Raw genomic sequence first — 14760 nt, forward strand, 5'->3', positions numbered from 1 at the left:
TTGTCAACACATCTCACTTCCAGAAAGTACCAGTGAGCAGGGCCCACCTTCAAGAATAATTTTAATCTGGGTCATTTGCTGAATTTTTATTCATTAAAGGCCCCAAATTGAAGCTCCATGTAGCATGATTAAGAGAATTTTATTCCAGGAAATTTGTTAATAAATTTAACTTAATGAAGTACCCATGGAATGCCAAATGCCTTGAGTTTTAACCCTAAAGCTTTGATGTTTTCTGACAATGACTATATTATATAGTAGGATCATTGTTGAAGTCTTATTATTAGATCATGTGCTAGGAGTTATGTTTGAGTAAAAGGAAATATTTGCCTTTCTGTTGTGTGATGGTCTTGTTTGTAGCTTATCCAAAAACAGTGTCAGTTTTTTAAGGTACATATATTACAGAAAACATCTTTAATAGTGATTCTACACCACTGAAAACTCAGTGATGCTTGAAGAGAGAGTTTCTATGCCATTGATTCTGCCATACAAATTCTGAGTATCAGTTAGTAGCCTGTGTTGAGTTTATATAATTTAGCTGATAACAACTGCCCGTCTGTGGAGTCAGAGGATAAAATATGGTTCCAAAAAATGATTAAAATTTTATTATGTTATTTCTGGGAGATTTCACCATGAAGTGATAAAGAATATAAAGTAACATAAAGTGCAGTGGTTCTCAGCTGTGGTGTGTACATCTAATTCAGCCGCGGTGCTTGTTAACAGTGAAGGTTCCCAGACCCTACCCCTGCAGATTCAAGTAATGTAAGTCTCAGATATGAGGCATAAAAGTCTGCATTTTTAACAAGTACTCAAGTGTTTCTGATGAAGGAGGTTTGTGGCCGTATTCTAAGGAATACCGATCAGCCTTCAGACACTTTGGCTTGCATGAATCCTAGCAGAAATTTGAAAAACCATGTGCCACTTATTGATTCAGAAATTGAAATCCAAAATGATTTATTTAAAAAAAATTTTAACTCCTTCATCAAAAAAAAAAAAAAAAACCCAATCCTGATTGATGTAACCACTGGCCAGATGATTATTCTTATTTTCTGACAGAAAGACCTGATTTCTTTTTTCTTTTTTTTGTCTTTTTGCCATTTCTAGGGCCACTCCCATGGCATATGGAGGTTCCCAGGCTAGGGGTTGAATCGGAGCTGTAGCCGCCAGCCCACACCACAGCCACAGCAATGCGGGATCCTAGCCGCATCTGTGATCTACACCACAGCTCACGGCAATGCCAGATCCTTTACCCACTGAGCAAGGCCAGGGATCGAACCTGCAACCTCATGGTTCCTAGTCGGATTCGTTAACCACTGAGCCGTGACAGGAACTCCCTGATTTCATTTTTTAATGCAAATACATATAATTTGTGTTCTATGACAGATGACACATCAATATAGATGGACATGAGAAGCAAACCTTTTTACTTGTGTGGGGGTAGAAAATTTTTTCCTCTACCCCCTTAACATCCTTTTACTAAAGCCTGAGAATTAACCTATCAACAGACAGATTAAAAGGATAAAATACATTTGTTTCTTATTTTTTGTATATGCATGAGGGCTACACAGAAAATATGTAAAATTTCACCAAAGCGTTTAAACTCGGGGTCTTATATACCATTTTAACAAAGGGTGATAAATTGTGGAGAAGTGACTAGATAAAAGGGTTTTGGGTTTCTAGAGGCTGTAAATTGTGGGGAGGTAAATATATGGGAGGAACTAATGATAGGTAAGGGTTATTTATTTAGTAAGATTTGTTAAGCTGACTCAAGTTGTTTCTAGTGATAAAAATGCTTCTCCTATTCCTGGTATGGGAAAGGAGGGCACCTTTAAAATGGAAATTTATCACCTTCACAAGGGGAAATTTATGCCCTGTATTTAGGCAGAAAGGAGGAGGACAGAGAGTTCCTTGTGCCTGCTGTTTCTCATTTGCCTTCAGCTCAAAATAACCCATATGCTAACATGGCACATTCAGTGATGACATGTCCTGGTACTCTTCACCCTTCACTCACGTAATGCAGGGCCTTGCTTTCATTGTATTTCTTGGTTTTTTTTATTTTATGATTTTTTTCCATTATAGTCAATTTACCATGTTCTGTCAATTTGTAATGTACAGCAAAGTGACCCAGTCATATATATATGTATGTATGTGTGTATAGTCTTTTTCTCACATTATCCTTCATCATGTTCCATCCCAAGTGACCGGATATAGTTCCCTGGGCTATACAGCAGAATCTCATTGCTTATCCATTCCAAAGGCAATAGTTTGCATCTATTAACCCCAGACTCTCAGCCCATCTTACTCCTTCCCCCTCCCCCTTGGCAACCACAAGTCTGTTCTCCAAGTCCATGAGTTTCTTTTCCGTGGAAAGGTTCATTTATGCTGCATGTTAGATTCCAGATATAAGTGATATCATATGGTATTTGTCTCTCTTTTTCTGACTTCTCACTTAGTATGAGTCACTAGTTCACCCATGTTGCTGGGAATGGCATTATTTTGTTCTTTTTTTATGGCTGAGTATTCCATTCTGTATATATACCACATTTTCTTAATCCATTCATCTAGTTTGTTTCCATGTCTTGGCTATTGTGAATAATGTTGCAACGAACATATGGGTGCATGTATCTTTTTCTATGAAAAGTTTTATCCAGATATATGCTCAGGAGTGAGATTGCTGGGTCATATGGTAGTTCTATATTTAGTTTTCTGAGTTACCTCCATACTGTTTTCCATAGTGGTCTCACCTTTTCCGCAAGGGTCTCCTTCTTCCTGTTCCACTAGTGGCAATAAAGGGTTTTTACACCACAAACCACGAGGCACATAGATTCAGATTGCGTAAATGGTGTGTATTTCTTACGATAGTGGGAAAAGGTGGAATGTGAAAAGCAGGGTGGAAAAGTTTTAGGAAAGAGTTTAGAAACTGATTCCCTTAAAACCTTCCATGTACATAGATTCCATTTACCAAGAGTTCTTTAACCTGGAGTTTTGGAATTTGGATGAGGAAAATAATTGCATCTTTATTTCCGTAACCTCTTCTGGAAAATGAACATTTCCTTTAATCATGAATGTGAGCAAAAAACCCACAGCAGGAGTTCCCGTCGTGGCGCAGTGGTTAACGAATCCGACTAGGAACCATGAGGTTGCGGGTTCGATCCCTGCCCTTGCTCAGTGGGTTAACAATCCGGCGTTGCCCTGAGCTGTGGTGTAGGTTGCAGACGCGGCTCGGATCCCACGTTGCTGTGGCTCTGGCATAGGCCGGTGGCTACAGCTCCAATTCAACCCCTAGCCTGGGAATCTCCATATGCCGAGGGAGCGGCCTAAGAAACAGCAACAACAACAAAAAAAAAAAAAAAAAAAAAAAAAAGACAAAAAAAAAACCCACAGCAGTATTAGCATTAACAGAAGTCAGATATTTTCATATGATGTCACCGTTGTTTCAGATATCTCAAAAGGCAGTTTAACTCAAAAGACAAATACCTGCTTTAAAATCATGGCAGTTTTGAAACATGCCTTTAGATTATGTTATTTAATGAGTTGATAAAGAAGCACATGTATTTTTATACTATAAACATTTTAATATCTTGATAAGCTTTTAAATATAAATTAAATGTGTATTATTATAACGCTCTGTGTTTTAATTTATGTGTTTAAAAATATTATCCTGAGACGGGATCTAGCCTGACCTTTGCCAAAGGAGCCAAAGCAGAGAAAAGGTTAAAACGCTTTTGTGGAAAGCCCTCAGGTACCCTGAGCAGCATGCATACCCCAGACTAAAGGCTCCCCAGACAGGGGAAGACTAGCTCCTCCTAAACTCTTAGTCCAGGAACCCAGACTTGCCTTTTTTTGCCAAGGAATGAAAAATGTGAAAAGTCATTTATGCTTGTGGGAGAGGAATCCTAGCTTAAATTCTGTAGTCCATCGGTTCTGAATCAGAGATGTACATCAGATTCCTCTAGGGCACTATTGAAAATTGCACAGCTAAGCCCTGTGCCTCAGGATTGCAGTTCAGCAGGTCCGGGGGAGACCTAGACGTCTCTGTGTTAAAGGCCCATGGGTGGTTTTCATATAAACCCTCAAATGAGATATGCTTTGAGAGCTTGTTCTGTAAGAACTGTTTTATTTATTTGTTTGTTTGTTTGTTTATTTAGTCTTTTGTCCTTTAAGGGCTGTACCTGCGGCATATGGAGGTCCCCAGGCTAGGGGTCTAATCAAAGCTGTAGCCACCGGCCTACGCCAGAACCACAGCAACACCAGATCCGAGCTGTGTCGGCAACCTACACCACAGCTCATGGCAGCGCCGGATTCTTAACCCACTGAGCAAGGCCAGGGATTGAACCCGCAACCTCATGGTTCCTAGTCGGATTCGTTAACCACTGTGCCACTATGGGAACTCCAACTTTTTTCTTTTTAAAGTTAATTTGATTTCAATACTGGGCTTTTCTCCTAACTCTGACAGCTTGGTGTCCTTGAACTCACATTTAAAATTAGGAAGCAAGGGAGTTCCCATCGTGGCGCAGTGGTTAACAAATCCGACTAGGAACCGTGAGGTTGCGGGTTCGGTCCCTGGCCTTGCTCATTGGGTAAAAGATCTGTCGTTGCCGTGAGCTGTGGTGTAGGTTGCAGACACGGCTCAGATCCCACGTTGCTATGGCTCTGGCATAGGCTGGTGGCTACAGCTCCGATTAGACCCTTAGCCTGGAAACCTCCATATGCCGCTGGAAGTGGCCCTAGAAAAGGTAAAAAGAGCCCCCCCCGCAAAAAAAAAGCCAATTAGGAAGAGTTCCCGTTGTGGCTTAGCGGTAACAAACTCAACCAGTATCCAGGAGGACACGGGTTCGATCTTTGGCCTTGTTCAGTGGGTTAAGGATCTTGCGTTGCCGTGAGCTTTGGCATAGGTTGAAGACGTGGCTCTGATCCTCCGTTACTGTGACTGTGGTGTAGGCCAGCAGCTACAGCTCCAATTCGCCCCCCAGCCTGGGAATTTCCATATGCCTCAGGTGCAGCCCTAAAAAGACAAAAAATAAAATAAAATTAGGAAGCAGTAAAAATGTGATGTGAAATGTGTGGTTTCCTCCTTGCAACAAGTGCCAAAAAATTACATATTTTAAGAAAAGTATTTTTGAATTAATTTTTTAAAGTTTCATTTATTTATTTTGGGGCCATGCCTGTGGCATGTGCGAGTTCCTAGGCCAGGGCTCTAACCAAAGCCACAGCAGTGACCATGCCAGAATCCTTAACCCACTGTGCCACTTAACCCACTCACTGTCCCAGAAAAGTGTTTTTAAAGGAATGAAGAAGTTGACAGGTTTTCAGGTCAGCACGGTTGAAGTCTGATGCATATCTCTGCCCTTTGCCCTGCGTTGGTTGACTTCCTTCCCGCTTTTGGTTATCCTGCCTTCTTCTTGACTGGAAGTGCCCCCCACCCAAATCCCGATTCAGGCTTTTGGGTCAGCTCAAGTGTCCCCTACTCAGGGTAGCCTCCTTACTTTTCCCTCTGCCTGCATAGACTCTTGTACATGCCTTCATCTCGGTACTTACTGCGTTATTTTCTAAGTACCTATTTCTATTTCTCCAGAGCGTTTAACGTTGCCGCCCTCACTGTGGTATTAGCATACCTGGAACGATGCCCACTGATTAAATACTTTGCTGAGTTGTTACACGTATACCCACCCAACTCACACCTCTCAGCCCTCATTCATTGTCCTTTTCTGTGACTTTGTGCAGCCACGTCAGGATGTGGGTCATGCTTTGGACTTCAAGCCCCTGCTCTAGCCAGCCGAGCTAACCTGCCCAGCCCGACCTGCAGCTCATGGTAACAAACCGAGTCCAGGTTGAATCCAGCAATATTTAGACTGGCCATCAGCCCAAGATTACCCTTCATAGCAGGAGCGAGACCAGGCATGAAGCTGACCGCCAAGCCAGCCACTCCCTGTTTATATCTGTCCGTCAGCTTCAGACTCTCACACTTAGCATTTTATTACTCTCTTACCAAGATTTCCTTTCTTCCTGGCCTATGCTGTCTTTGAAAAAGTTGCTTATGGCTACTCAATTATTAATATAATCCTAGCTTAATTCTGAACTAGAAAATAGTGATTGTTTGTGACAGCTCAGTGAATTTAGTCGGAACCGCATCCCCAGCTTCCTCCACATCCTCAGGTTCAACCCACCATGGACCGTGGAGCACTGCAGTATTTACTGCTGGGAAAAAAAAAATCTATATGTTAGTGGATCCACACAGTTCAAACCCATGTTCAAGATGTGAACTTGAACTCAGTAGAGGGTCTGAAAACAGTTGCATTTCATTTCAAAAAGCAGAAAAGAAGAGAGAGAGATGGCAATAGACTTGTGACTTTTATTCCGGACAATAGGAACTGTATGGGCCTGAGCTTCCTGGGTGTATCCTGAAGATTTTATGTATCGTGCACACAGTTTTTGGGTTTAAGTGATCAACAGTACAGTTGAACCTAAAATCAGTGTCTCACTTTGACGAAATACAAGTTAGTGCAATTTAAGACTGAGTTGCATGTACGAGTTGTACTGTTGCCTGAATTTTGGCAGAGACAGCGGTGGAGGCATTTGCCTTGTATGTCCTGTCAGATTGCTATGAGAATTGTTTATTGTTCTCTCCACTGTATACCTTTTAATTAAGCTAGGAGGGGGAGAATGAGAGCTAAGAAAGAGAAATAGGATTTCATCCCATGTGGATTTTCTTTAATTTCACTGAAGGTCTTGCTTCTGTTTCTGTTATCTTAGAGACCACTGTTTTTCTGTTATGCTAACTGTGGCTTCGTCATGAATCCGTTAGTATTGTGAACTTCTGGGAAAGAGTAAAATTACTGTGACTTCTTGTGTCCTTGCCTGGGCAGGGCTGAACTTTCACAAAGCCGATTTGCAAATTCTTAGGGTCAGAAAGATCATCAAAAGCAAGAGGCTTCTTGATTTTTTTCTCATTAAAAAAAAAAAAAAGAGTAACGGAGTTGCCGTGTGGCTCAGTATTTAACGAACCTGACTAGTATCCATTAGGATTCAGGTTCAGTCCCTAGCCTTGCTCAGTGGGTCGGGGACCTGGCGTTGCCATGAGCTATGGTGTAGGTCACAGATCAGGCTCGGATCCTCCATCGCTTTGGCTGTGATGTAGGCCGGCAGCTATTGCTCGCATTTGACTCTAGCCTGGGAACCTCCATATGCTGCAGGTGCAGCCCTAAAACGACCCAAAAAAGAAAGAAAAAAAAAAGAAGAAAATCCTACGGGCCTCCTCTCATGCCCCAGGACCAGGTCTCAGTTACTCTGTAGTAGTCTAGTGTGTGAGTTCAACCCTACGTGGTGATCATGAAAACTCCACAAATTCTGGAGGCAAACCAAGGCAGATCCATTCACCATTGCATACTGTTCTCTGCTTCTGTTTTCCTTGTACCATGGGATGCTCCTTGTCTACCTTGCATGGTGCCTATAGGAATTAGATGTGATGGATGTAAACCCTCAGGCACAGTGATTGTTACATTAGATGGGACTTGCTAAATGGCTCTCACAGTTGCTACTTTTGTTTTTTTGTTTGTTTTGGTTTTCCTTTGGCTGCACCTCTGGCATGTGGAAATTCCCAGGCCAGGGAGTGAACCCGTGCCATGGTTGCAGCCTGAGCTGCAGCTGCGGCAAAGCTGGATCCTTAACCCACTGAGCCACATAGGAACTTTGTTGCTTTTATTATTTTTTATGTGTTGCTTTGGTTATTGTTATATACTTATGTGTATGTGAAATTTCCCTCTACAGTGGTTCTGCTGTTACATTCAACGTTTGAAAGCTTGGATTTTATGCTGAGCAGTCTGTGTTTCCCCTTTTACATTATGAGTGTTTTCAGTGGTGTTTTCTTTTTTCTTTTTTTTCATTTGTTAGCGTCACCTTTGACTACTTTCCTATTGAATTCATCTGATACTAGATAAGACAGCAGATTTGAGGCCTTCTGGGCAAGAGTTGAATGAGTAGAAGTACCATGTACTAAATTGAATGTTTTTCAGACTCAAAGATTTCAAAACCAAACTTATGGTTATCAAAGGGGAAACATTGGGGGCGGGATAGATTAGGAGGTTGGGATTAATACACACTATTATATGTAAAATAGATAAGTCACAAGGACCTACTATTTAGCACAGAGAAATCTGTTCAATACTGTATAGTAACCTATATAGGAAAAGAATCTGAAAAGGAATGGATATATATATAACTGATTCACTTTGCTGTACACTTGAAACTAACACAATGTTAAGTCAACTATAAAGCCAATAAAATTTTTTAATTTTTAAAAAATTTAAATAAATTGGACCTTTTTAATGAGAACTTAAAGCATGTTTTTTAAAAATTATTTTTAAAGTTCTTAAAAAAATTACTTTTAAAGTTCTTGTGGGAGTATAGTTGACTTACAATGCTGTGCTAGCTTCAGGTGTACAGCAAAGTGATTCAGTTACATCATGTTACATATACATGTATACATTCTTTTTCAAATTCTTTTCTCAAGTAGGCCACCACAGAATATTGAGTAGATTTCCCTGTGCTAAACAGTAGGTCCTCGTTACTTGTTGATTTTATTTACAGTATGTGCCATCCCAACCTCCCAATTTCTCCCTCCTCTCGGCATTTCCCCGTACAGTAATTTTAAATTTGGTTTCAAAACCTTTGACTCTTTTTGGTGAATAAGTTTTTCTGTATCATTTTTTATTAGATTCCACCTATCAGTGATATTCGTCTTTCTCTGTCTGACTTAACTTCACATGATAATCTCTAGGTACCTCCGTGTTGCTGCCAATGGCATTATTTCATTCTTTTTTATGGCTGAGTAATATTCCATTGTGTATATGTACCACGTCTTCTTTATCTGTTCCTCTGTTGATGGACATTTAGGTTGTAGAATTTGAAGTGAGTTTTTAAGTAATCAAAAAATATCTATAATCTAAAAACAAAATAGATTTGTAATCAACATTTTAAATATTCCACAGTATTAGGATAGTTTATCTAGTTTTTGTATTCAGCCTGAACTTTTTGTTAAAGTTGAGTTTTAGAAAAGAGTTAAGATTCTTTCCTTTAAGTGAAAGGAGAATCAACAAGCTTTTAAAGCTGGTAATTTCCAGGTCAGTGGAAATAAAAGTGTTGCCAGCAGATGTTTGTTTCATTGAAAGCGTCTATGAAATGACTGTGAATTCTGTCTCTGTCCCCAAAAATTTAGATGAAACTGCCATTCTTAAATGCAAATTCAGCTAAATGGTGTCAGATTGATGTAAGTTAGACAAATATCAGGTATTGGTATAACCCCAGCACAGACAGTACCTGTATTCATTGCTGTTAAGTGGCAGTGAGTTTTAGGGGACTGCTCACAGAGATGGTGCTGGCTTCACTCCAGGGTTCAGTGATAGGTCTGCTAACAAAATTCTAAGGAACAGAGCCATTTGGCTTCTGGGCATCTCTGGAGTGGGCCAAGGGCTCTGGGGATGGAGGGTGAGAAGCTCCCCTCTGTCAGCACCGAGAGTGAGTCCTGAGATCCCCTCTCTGGTACAGTCCTCTCATAAGTGGGCACCAGAGCTTAGCCAGTTCCATTACCAAAGAATCCAAGGCAGGAGCCAGCTGGGCTCTGGTGATGGGGAGTCTCAGTCTGATTGGAAGCAGCAGCACCTTCAACACTGACCATACAGCTTGAGGGTCAGTCAGTGGAGGGAGGAAGGAAAGGGGCAGGGAGACAGGTCTCTGCTGGGGATAATGGGATGTACTTACTCTAGTATTTCTGCCATAGGCAGTATTGTTTCTGACAGCGATGTATGCCATTGTAAGACCTTTGCCTTGCTCTAGAGATGTTGCCCTACCAGATACACAAGTAAAAATTTCAGGTAGCCGAGAGGTCTCAGAAGTTCACCTGTTTAACCCATTTAACCCACCTAGTCTAGCCCAGGGCAGTGCACATACACTGTGTAGGATTTAAAAATCAGCCTTGATGATGGAGATGAAACATAATGATGTCATTTGTATTTATTTCTGTCTCCATGTATGGTGGCATTTATGCCATCATGTCATCAATGCTTATATTGCTGAGGCTGATATATTATAGAGGGTAGATGTGAATGCAGCAAAAATTCCATGTGACTGTTTACTCAGTGCAAAGACTTACATACTCACTTTCAATGTGGTCACACGTTAATTTGATCATTCTGAAAGCCAGAGTTCAGAACTTTAATGTGATTTTTTTTTTTAAATGATTAAGATGCTCCACAGTCAGTCTAATGAGCTAGAGAGGGTAAATGTTTCCGTGTGTGAAAACAGCTCTCACTAAAATGGTCATCAGCCATCCTCATTTTTCCCTTTCCTGCCTTGAAGTGGAGTAATGCTTATCCATAGTGTTTTCAGATGATGAAAAAGAATGTCTTTAGACGTATGAAAAATGGAGTCTTTGCCAGGCATCAGTGTTTACCATGATTTTGCTACTGAATATTTGTTTACTAAGTTCAGTTCAGCCTGCCTGCCAGAAAATCTTACCTAAAGAAAATTGAATAGCGTATCCAGAGGTACTAAACTGAGGAACATACGAATGACTGCTTCTAAGACATTTTAAAAATTGAAATGGAGGAGTTCCCATTGTGGCTCAGTGGGTTAAGAACCTGACTAGTACCCATTAGGATGCAGGTTCAATCCCTGGCCTCGCTCAGTGGGTTAAGGCTCCTGCATTGCTGTGGCTTAGGTTGCAGCTGCAGTTGTGATTCAGAACCTAGCTCAGGAACTTCCAAATGCTGCAGGTGTGGCCCTAAAAAGAAAGAAAAGGAAAACTGAAATGGTTGATGACCCTTATTAAGTGAACTTCCTTTCTCAACTTGTTCTAAAGTATGATCTCCTATGACCCTCAGCTTACACATATTTGGTAGCTTTTTATAGTTTTTTTATTTAAGATAGCAACTCCTGATAACATAGGGGTTGTGTCTCAGAAGTTCATTTATGAATTGTCTGTTTGAAAGCTGGAACTCATTCACATTATAAAAATACTGCATGTTGGGAGTTCCCGTCGTGGCGCAGTGGTTAACGAATCCGACTGGGAACCGTGAGGTTTCGGGTTCGGTCCCTGCCCTTGCTCAGTGGGTTAATGATCCGGCATTGCCGTGAGCTGCGGTGTAGGTTGCAGACGCGGCTAGGGTCCCGCGTTGCTGTGGCTCTGGTGTAGGCCGGAGACTACAGCTCCGATTAGATCCCCAGTCTGGGAACCTCCATATGCTGTGGGAGAGGCCCAAGAGATAGCAAAAAAAAAAAAAAAAAAAAATACTGCATGTGCAACTGATAACGTACAAAAGCCTATTTAACCCATTATACACTAATGTTATCATAGAATCGCTATGGAAAAAATACTCAGAATTATTTGTTCCACGCTTTCTAAACATCTATACCAATAGTAGTGGTCTACCCTTCACTTGCTCATATTCTGATTTGATAGCTGAGTTTCTGTCCTCACCCAACCATAGGTGTTCTCCTTCCTTAATCTGCATGAAGAACAAACAGTATCACAGCCTCGCCCTGCCTCACTGTTTACAGAAAGCACACACCCTTTGGAAAATTTTCTGAGGTCTTTCATTGCTATAAGGCAAAGGAGGTAGAATAACAAAAGCGTTTGAAGAAGTCTGGGGTTTGTCCCTCATCTGTAAACTGCAAAGAAACCATATTGCTTTGTCCGTCCTAGATCATTCTGGCACTTCTAGGAAAAGTGACAGGTTTGAGGGGCCCTCTAAGGCTATGCTGAGACTCATTCACACCTCGTTAAGAAGCTCAGATGGCTCTTACATAGTTTCCTTTCTGACAGTGATTCTCTGGGACTTTGAAAACAGAGCTGGTTGTCTGGAAGCAGATTCTTGGTTAAAGAACAGGATGGGGAGACAGTCAAGTCCAGTATCCAGTGCCCAGTCATGAGGCCAGGGCTCCCTGGCCGGAGAGCCGCCTGGCTGGCAGCAGCTCAGTTCCTCCCCGCCTCCGCCGAGGACCTGTTTTTTCCCTCCCTTCTAGGAGGAGCTATCTGTGCAGGTTTACCCTGCCAGACTCCCTCGCCCATCCTGGCTTCTCCACCTCCTCTCAGGACCAGCTCCCAAGTGGAGGTCTTTGTCAAGTAAGAAACGGCCTCGTAAAAGGCATTTCCAAAGCACTGAAAAGAAAGGAGTCAGTTTATCAGCTTAGTTTTGGCTTAGCTCTTCTTGACCCCCAAAGACTTAAAACTTAGGCAGATGTAGCATTTGTACTTGGAGTCTCTTGTTTGAAATGGATGTAACCTACCTCAGATGACTGTACATACTGGAAAATAAGTGTCTAAGTGGCAGCCCCTAAACCAAATAGCCATTAGTGTTCTGTCCTGTGAAGAGCCTTCAGTCTGGCCTGCTACCGTCTGCCAGGTTGTGACGCCTGCTGCACACAGTCGTCTTTGTGCTTTTGAGAGTTGGCAGGCCTCTGTAAGACGGCTTTCTTATTTTTCAGACTGGGATCCTTTAGTTTGTTTTGTTTTCATTTGTTATTTACAGTTAGATATTCCATAGGTTCCAAAATTTGAGATTCTCTATTTGGGGATGTTTTGAGTTGTGGCAAACTAAAAAGATTGAACAAATAAAATGCGTGTCTAGTAGAAAGATAATAAAGGGAGCAGAGCGCTGTGTTTTAAATCTCACTTCTTTCTGCGGAAGACTGGAGGGGTGCTTGTGGTTTAAATCCCTTTTCCTGGCCTGATGCTGAGTCCCTGGTCATGTACTCTGAGCCTACCAAAGTCTTGGCTTAGGCTTGCATATCTTTGCACTCCAGGATGATAGTCGTAATTATTTAATAGTCGAATGCATTTTCAGAACATAGACCTTATACCCCTGAAAGAGTGAGTCCTCGTACAGCGTCTCTGCAGAGCTCCCCTGGTGGGAGCCCTGTCACTTCAAGTGTCATCCACTATCTTCCCCGGTTTGTCACCACCAGCTGATAACCAGAGGAAGGCACAGCCTCAGCCTTCCGCCCTTCCCAGCACGCTCTGCCTTAACCACCTAGGCTTCTGCTTTGAAACGGACACGAAGGTGACCAGCAAGTATTCTTGTACCTCCTGCCGCCCTGCTCCATCTCCTGTGCGGAGAAGGTGCCAGAGATGCAATTCGATTCCAGCCCAGCCCGCAGTCTCTCCCATGGAAGCCGGCTGAGGCCTCAGCTTGGGCCAGTACAGATTTGGCTTGCAAAACTGAGAGGGGAAGTGGTAGATGTATCCACATGGGCCACAGCGAGTTTTTAAGCTTCTGATTCAATCCTGTCACCGTGGCTCCTGCCTTTGTTTATTTTGCCAGGAAAATCAAGTCCCCTCTGAGTCCTCTCAGTAGTCCTCTTCCTTGGAAAGGAAGGCCAGACTGGCAGAAGCAAAGAGGCCCAAACTACAGGAGCTGAATATGCCACCTCTGGGGCAAGGGGCCAGGGACTGCTGTTGATACAGGAAGGCAGGTTACACTCAGTCAGGGCTGAAGTCTCACAGCAGTGAACAGTCAGAGAGCTTGAAGTTATGGAGAAAGTGAGGTAGGGGCTCACTAATAACTCACTACTGGAGGCGTGTATTGGAAACCATGAAAGGCCACACCATTAAAGCAGGAACTTGAAAAGCAGGCAAAGTAAAATTACCAAATGAGAGAAGAAAGGGACAGAAGGGTGAGTAGGATGATGTTTTGTATAAACGGAGTGCAAATAAATGTACGCATAGAAAAAAAAATTTTCCAGAAAGAAAAAAGGAAAGGGCTGTTCTTTTTATTTTACAGCTTTAGGTACTATTTAAATTTTCTAACCATATGATAGCCATATCTTAAGATAAAAAGAATAAATGGGTTATTCAGGTGAGGGGATTATAGGCCTTTCAAATTTTTATCTTCATAGTCTTTCTATCATATAGAAAGGCTAGTAAATGTTATTAAAAATACGCTAAACCTGGGAGTTTCCACTCTTGTGCAGTAGGTTAGGTATCTGACTGCAGCAGCTTGGGTTGCTGCAGGAGGTGAGGGTTCTATCCCAGGCCCAGCACAGTGGGTTAAAAGATACACTGGCTCAGATTCAGTCTCTGGTCTGGGAACTCCCATATGTCATGGGGGTGGCAAAAACAACAACAACAACAAAAAAAACCCCACCATATCTGGGAGTTCCCTAGTGACTCAGTGGGTTAAGGATCCTGTGTAGTCACTGTTGTGGCACAAGTTCAGTCCCTGACCCTGCAACTTGTGTATGCCACACACACACACACACAAACAGGACAAAATACACGAAATCAATTGAAATTTTTATTTTTACTTCTTTTTATAGGCAAGTGTATAATTAATACCTACGCCGATAACATTTATAAAACTGCTGAGAGAGGAGGTAATTTAGTCCTGCCGCCAACTTGTGAGTGCCTCTCTGCAGGTTAAGAGCAGTTGTATGTAGGATGCTAGGTGGTTGGAAAAGGAGGACTGGGGCTCAGGAACTGTCACAGAATGTTCTAGATGACCAGGTTTGCTCTGGGGGGATCTTCACATTCATTTCAGAAATCCACTGGCTTCTAAGTTGTTGGAATTCCTGTGGAACTGATTTCCATCACAAATGATGGTATTAAAACCCTGATCTGGCCTCTTTGGCTCATTTTTTTTTCCCCTTCTGATTTGGTTCCTCTTGATGTTTACAAAACTAACTGCAGATCTGCTTCAGCCTGGTGAAAAAGCCCCTGTTTTGCTTCCTGACTTCCGGAAGGATGTAGAGTAAGTCATGACCTCCCAAATG

The 14760-nt window shown here is 42.1% G+C and overlaps 1 protein-coding gene and 1 long non-coding RNA gene across 51 annotated transcripts in view; one reads left to right on the top strand and one right to left on the bottom strand.

Annotated features, from left to right (window-relative positions):
- MAP7 (microtubule associated protein 7) overlaps nt 1–14760 on the top strand; it is a 176851-nt gene that overhangs the window by 82024 nt on the left and 80067 nt on the right. The gene's annotated exons all lie outside the window — the stretch shown is intronic.
- On the bottom strand, nt 3231–7239 carry LOC146405992 (uncharacterized). The gene is made up of 2 exons (XR_014803172.1): nt 4686–7239; nt 3231–4154 (listed from the first exon to the last, which is right to left on the bottom strand). It is a non-coding gene; the product is annotated as an uncharacterized LOC146405992 (long non-coding RNA).

This window comes from Sus scrofa, chromosome 1, assembly GCF_054392235.1.
Source record: "Sus scrofa isolate SSC_HxYL_T2T_F1_AM1 chromosome 1, Sscrofa_HxYL_maternal_Yorkshire_Landrace_v2.0, whole genome shotgun sequence".
In the NCBI taxonomy this organism is placed as follows: domain Eukaryota; kingdom Metazoa; phylum Chordata; class Mammalia; order Artiodactyla; family Suidae; genus Sus; species Sus scrofa.